The sequence below is a fragment of the Thunnus maccoyii genome, chromosome 21 (assembly GCF_910596095.1).
Source record: "Thunnus maccoyii chromosome 21, fThuMac1.1, whole genome shotgun sequence".
Classification (NCBI taxonomy): Eukaryota; Metazoa; Chordata; class Actinopteri; order Scombriformes; family Scombridae; genus Thunnus; species Thunnus maccoyii.
The window spans coordinates 4,260,457-4,267,220 of NC_056553.1; the positions used below are offsets into that span (position 1 = coordinate 4,260,457).

The 6,764-nt window shown below is 42.6% G+C and overlaps 1 long non-coding RNA gene across 1 annotated transcript; it reads right to left on the reverse strand.

The window, feature by feature from the left end:
* Positions 1 to 6,232: 6,232 nt before the first annotated feature.
* Positions 6,233 to 6,764, reverse strand: LOC121887845. Its single transcript, XR_006093073.1, has 2 exons — positions 6,563 to 6,764; positions 6,233 to 6,454 (listed from the first exon to the last, which is right to left on the reverse strand). It is a non-coding gene; the product is annotated as an uncharacterized LOC121887845 (long non-coding RNA).

The following is a 6,764-nucleotide window of genomic DNA, read 5'->3' on the forward strand; positions in this document are numbered from 1 at the left end:
TGTGTGGCAGAGAGAGGCAGGTGGCTGGGTGCGCTTGGCATGGTGTGGCTGGAGAATGGGTTTGCAGCTGAAGAACAACAGATGACCAGGTGGATGGGTTGACACTGGAGACCTGGGCACAGGAGAAGTCATTTTAGTGGAAGCACAGAAAATAGAGCACATGAAAACAACTCTAGTATTGATAATACTGAGTGGCCAAAAGAAAAGGTACCACTGAGGTGACTGAACAACCTGGTGATGAATGGAAGGAGAGCTGGAGTATTTGAGCTGTGGCTTGAAGGGCTGATTGTAGACAGGAGTGGAATTGAACCCAGGTGCCAGGTAACACACACACACACACACACAAACTGACAGACAGGGAAGAAGGAGACACAGGGAGAAAAGCGAGAGACCCAGCCAGAGCCCTGACATAAAATGTTGCTTGAATGCTTCTCAATCTACACTTACATGTATGATTTTTCTGATTATTTGAATGTATAATTAAACAACCAATTCCATAAATTTGCAAAGTACTGGAAAACTGATTCATGAAATCAAGAAGAAACTCGATTTGCAAGAGCCAATAAAATCTTCCAGTATTCATAGTCTGATTTTAATTAAAAATATATTGTATGTGCCATTTACAATTACAGCCCATCTGAATTTGGTCTTTTATTTCCCCTCTAACATTATATTTAGTGCATGCATTTAAGAATTTTTTGGCAGGTTATCATGTCAGATAAGTTTCTCACACACTAACTAATTCAGTGACATGAATGTAATAGTGTTGACACACACACACACTCAGACCACCACTTGTCATTTCGTTTCACTTTATAATTAGCATCAAACATAAACGTTTTCAGCAAAGACAATCCTTCCTTTTCGAAACATTGCCCTACATTACCACAATAAAGTATGTTTCTTTTGATGGTTGTCTGCACCACCATTGTATGAAGACGGCAGCAGAAGTTTCTGTTTGTTACATCGCAAACGTTTCTGTAGCATCTCAATGACTAGATATGAAACAGGGTAAGAGGGAAGATATGTTCCGCTTGGTTGTGCATTGATGAACTTTGTTGAACTTGAAACTGGCATAGGCAGTAACTGGTGGTGCACTCGTTTGTGAAGTAAAATTTGAAATTTGGTCGAGTAATACAGCCTGACACTACAGCTGCTACCAGACTGACCAAACCTCTGCACATTATTGCTGTTACATAGGCTCCCTGCCAAAGCATGGTCTGGAGTCTACCCTCCAGGCACCCCTAGCACCTCCTCCACTACTCCAGCTGGCCCCTCCTCAGGTGCCCCCAGCGCCTTCTGCACTCCAGGTGCCCTCAGTGCCACCTTCACTCCAGGTGCCACCAGCAACTCCCCCCAGGCAAGTGCTTCCTCTCCTCAAGGTGCCCCCAGCACCTCCTCCACTACAAGTGCCCCAAATGTCATACAAGTGCACCTCCAGCAAGTGCCTTCTCCACTCCAGGTGCCCCCAGCACCTCCTGCCCAGCAAGTACCTCCAACAAATCTTCTACTCCAGGCACTCCAGTGGCCCCCTGTGCCGCCTCCACTCCTGGTGCCCCCAGTGCCTCCTCTACCCCTGGCACCCCCAGCCCCCCCCCCCACCAAGGGCCACCTCTACTCCAGGCACCCCTAGTGCCTCCTCCAATCCAGGCAGCCCCAGCACCTCCTCCCCAACAAGTGCTTCCAGTATCTCAGGTACCAATAAGACTTTTCCCCCCCAGGTGCCTCCTGCTCCTCCAGGCTGGCCAGCCCTTGTTATGCAGCCCCAGTATCCTTATGACCTTAACCAAGCTCATCATTATTACATTAATTTCCTTCCCCCATTATGGCCCCCAGCTCCAGTACATAATCAACAACTGTATGCAGCCCCCCCACCTGGGTACAGGTCACGTGTTGAGGGACCCACTTTCCCTAGTTTGTAAAATGAAGAGCCCCATGAATATACAATGCTTAAGATGACCCTTACAAACCTCCTGCCTAAGTATCATATCCTGTTAGACCACCTAAAGCTACCCTCTGCACCACGTATTGCATTGGCCTATGCTCATGATCCACAGCCTTATACTAAGTCCTTAGCTGCTCTAGACCAACAGTATGGGCAGCCCCACCATTTAGCATTGAAAGACATAACCACTATAATAGACCTCCCAAAGGTTCAACCTGGTGATTCTAAAGCTTTTCAAAACTTTGCAGTTAGAGTCCAATCCCTAGTAGGAATGCTGCAGGCTATGGGGCAGAGTGAGGGAGCAGCTAAGCTTGCCTGTTCCCCTCGTGTGCAACATCTCCTTAGTAAGCTGCCGGCTGATTCAGTAGCTAACTTCATACGTTATACCCGTTCAGCCAGTAACCCGCTACACATTGGTGGATTTTGCTACATGGCGCCAGGGTGAAGCAGAGTGTCAGTCTGTGGCTGCTCAAGTCAGACATCTGACCCCTGAAACCTCCATACAAACCAGGAGGTCAGCACTGAGGCCTGCCCCCATACTGCACAGTACCAACACCAACCCCCCTCCTCCATCCCCTTCAGGACAACTAGGGACTAAACTCAGAGCATGCCAATACTGCAATTCACCTGACCATTCAATAATCAAATGCAAAGAGCTGAAGGATCTGAGGACGGAGAATGTAATAGGCTGGATTAAGCGGGAAAAGAGATGTTGGAGGTGTGCAGGACCACATATGGTTATGAACTGCAATCTGGAAAAGCTGTGTCACCTTTGCAAGAGGAAACACCTTGGAATTCTGGATGATGGCTCTCACCGTACAATGCTCCTGCCAGCAGCTTGTGAACAGCTAGGACTTGAAGGGTCCATGGAACGTCTCGTAGTGCACACTCCCTAATTCCACAAAAAACATGCATTCACCTCTGGAAAGCTATCACTTGTAGACCAGAGTTATCCGGTGGATAAGCTCCAAAAATGCTATTGCCACCTCAAGGGCTTTCTCCTTCATTCATCAAGGTGCAGCCTCTTCTTTTGATAGGATCCGATAACTCTCACCTTATAACTCAGAGAAAGAGAGTCTGCTTTGGTCCACCAGGGGCATCAGCGGCCCACAACACCCAGCTAGGTTGGACACTTCAAGGGCCAACCTTTCTCCAAGAGCGTCCAAATGCCAGCCAAGCTCTCTTCACCTCAACTGGCACCTCCTATACCGAACTCAGTTATCATGTGAAAAAGTTATGGCAGATAGATATTCTCCCCTTTAAATCTGAGAAACTAATCACAAGACCCAGACAGGACAAGGCGGCCATGAAAGCGCTGGAAGCCAAAACCGTCAGAGTAAAAATGGTTGGGACCAAACACTATGCGACACCTCTCCCTCGTATCCACAATGTCCCAAACCTACAAGCTCCCATGGAGTCAGTTATACTCCTCCTGCGCCAGACCGAACACCATCTAGTCAAAGTCTCTGCTGAACAGCACCCCAGAGTCTCTGCTGCCCAGCACCCCAGTGCCACAGAGTCACCTGGTCCCAAGCAGTCAGCTGTCCTTACCGACATCCAGCCTCTTGGCCACCCTTCTCAGTGGACAATTATTCGTCTCATCAAAACCTACAAATCATGCACTGACACCCCGGACCTAAATCCAACAGGAAGTCCACAATTAGCCATTCAAAATAAGGCTTTGCCCCGATTTTGGCCCCCAAACAAATGCTATCTCCTCTGAGGACGTTAATGGTATCGGCTTCAAACTTTAATAGGTGACTTATGACACTGTGCTGAAAAAAAGGTGTTAAAAACTTTGTGATAACTCAAATGGTTTGGATTTTATAAGCCCTCAAAGTTGCAGTGCCACATCACACCTTACAATGTAAAACAATGGGGAGGCAATCTATGAGCATGAAACAGAGGCTTCTGACGTCTAAACTTTAAATCTGACCACTTTCAAACCTGTATCAATGGATTCGCAACAAAATTTCCTACAAAAACATGATTTTTAATGTAAGATTTGGCCAAAGTCATGGGATTTATGAAGATATTTCATGAAAAGTATACTCTAAAATTTTCCTCTCCAACTGCTCCTGGTGATGTCACTCCCTCAGTGCTGTGAAACATTCCACAATACACACTCATTATAAAATCACAGGAGGAGCAAGAAAAGACTTTAAAACTCACACTCTAATATCTCAAAAACTGTAAAAGATAGAAAAATCGTGTCAATTTAAGATTTGTAGGTCAAAGTCTCGTGACTCATTTAAAGTTCAAATGAAGTCTGTATTTAAAACTATGTGGAAGCAGTAAATGTTCAAAAAGGTGTGGGTTCGCTCACACTCTCCATTCAAATATATGAGTATTTTTCTGTGTCCAGCTGCAGTTACTTATTGTCTCTACACACCTGACAGTACACATTTCAATCAAACTTTGACCAGGTCATGTGGGTTAAAAGTCTTTACTTTTCTAAAAATAGACCTGATGAAAATTAGGAAATTAATTTGTTTTACACACAAACTCATCAAGAGTTTTCAATTTACTAAACTGAAATTCAAGTGAAAGGGCCCAAAACTTGCATGATTTTGATGACACAGATGTGAGCAAGACAGACATGTCTCACCCTGCAGAAAATTCTCATCCTGTCAATCAAACTTTCAAAATAAAAGCACGCCACACTTGTGTGACCAACGCTACTTGCAGCTTTAATTAACACTGAAGCCTTTGATCTCAGGTTGTTGACTCCACACCAAGGTGCTTGGTTTAGTGCTCATCAGGTCAAAGGTCACACTGTTCTCCAGCTGATATGATAAGTCAGATTTATTCTGTGTTTATTTATGATTTCAATTTCATCTACCTATGTGTGCTCATTGTGTATTTGCACAATTAAAAACTAGTGCAAATACAAAGTTTTAGAGGGGACATAATATGCTTTTTGTGAATTTGTTATCTATATACTTTAATAATGTTGAATGTTTAACATGATCAAAAATCCAAAACTTGAGGTGAACTTATGTTAAAATGCTGCCTTCTAGTCAAAAGTCAGGGCTTCAACCTGATCTGAACACTGTTTGCAAACTTGCCTTTACTTCCTCCTCATGTTGACATCAGATTGTTTTCACATGCCCACAAACAGCCGTCCGTTCTGTAGTCTTTGTTGCTAATGTTGTTCCATGCATTGTCCACATTGTCCACTTGATTATTTCAGACTTGCACAGACTCTTTATATTTTGAGTAAAGATTGAGAAAAAGAAGCAAAATCCAATTACTACTGTTTGTTTACGTGGTGTCCAGAGTCAGAGGAAGCTTCCAGAAGCTAACCAATCAGAACACAGTGGGCTCATCAGGAGGTGACAGGAGCTAAAACGGCTTGTTTCAGACAAGGGCCAGTATAAGATAAATAAGGAGTTTTTAACTGTAAATCATGCAAAGATATTCCAGTAGAGTCACAGAATATAAATATAGAGCTGGAAATGTGCAGAGTATGACATCTTTAAACACTTGGAACTTATTTTTCTTTTACTGAAGATAAAAATCTTCATCTTGCTGCAACTCACTGTTACAGAGCTCCACTCCACCAGGATGCCAAAAAATAAAGAACAAAAAGAGCAACACAGCTGCCTGTCTAGAGTGCAACAACACATGTTATGTGTATCCCTGTGTTTCCTTTTATTCTAATAATGCAATAAATGTTTACAACAAGAAATAAATGTAATAATTTAAAAAGCACAACATTGTGAGTTTGGACGAAGGAGACAAAACCAATACTTAAAAGATTATAAATACATCTCAGGAGGCAAGAGGTGATGAAAAGCCTCTTTCAGTCTTGTCACATCCACTTGAGTATGTTTAATGAAAACACACATTATGTTTTGCATCTTTTTTGGAAATTTAAAGGAGATCAAATCAATATTGTGCTAAAAGTGCTTAAAACCCACTTCCACAAAGCGAGATAACATCCATCACACTTACTGACCTCTGCTGCTTGTCTAGAGTTCAATCACTGTGTTTACTTTCCTTCTCTATTACAATAACTTAATAAATGAGCCTTTTGAGCACTTTTTCATTTCCATAATTTGTCTCCTTCTAAGAATTCCCCCCAAAATATCTAAATTTAGAAACTTCACTCTCACATCCGTGTCTTCTTCTTCTTTATTCATGTGAAGTCAAGGCTGTAGTTAATCTCAATGGTTAAGACATCAAGCAACATGACCTTTAAAGAGACGATGATCAACAAAATATCACATCATGAATTAAACGTTAATTCAGAAAACAGCAAAAACACACACACACACTTTGTGGTTTGGGATAAAAATATATTAATAGCTTGACAATACACTTTTTGCATATATATCAGTTGCGAGGACAGAGGTATTTGCATTCAGAGGAGATTATTAAGGCTAGAATATAACATATGTGTGTATATACATGTTACTGTGTGTGTAACATGTTCTCATGCAGTAGCAGGAAGATGAAGACAAGCAGTGATGCTTCACAGGTTTCCAGGTGTCATATTGGCGATGACTAGAAAGCAGAAAGAAGACAAATCACAAACTGCTTGTGTGTTTTTTTTTGTTGTGTGAGAGGTTTTTTTTTTAATGTGTATTGTGTCTGTCACTATGAGTAACTTACCTTCCTTCACCCATTCAGCTTCAGGATTAGCACAGACCTTTCCATTACTAGAGCGGAGACTGAAAAAAGAAAAGCAAAACAGGAAGATGACAGTGATTCTATGGTGTGTGTGTGTGTGTGTGTGTGTGTATGTGGCAGAGACTGTTTAAACTTACATTATAGCCTCCACACATAATCCTTCGGCAGTCTGTTTTTCGTAATG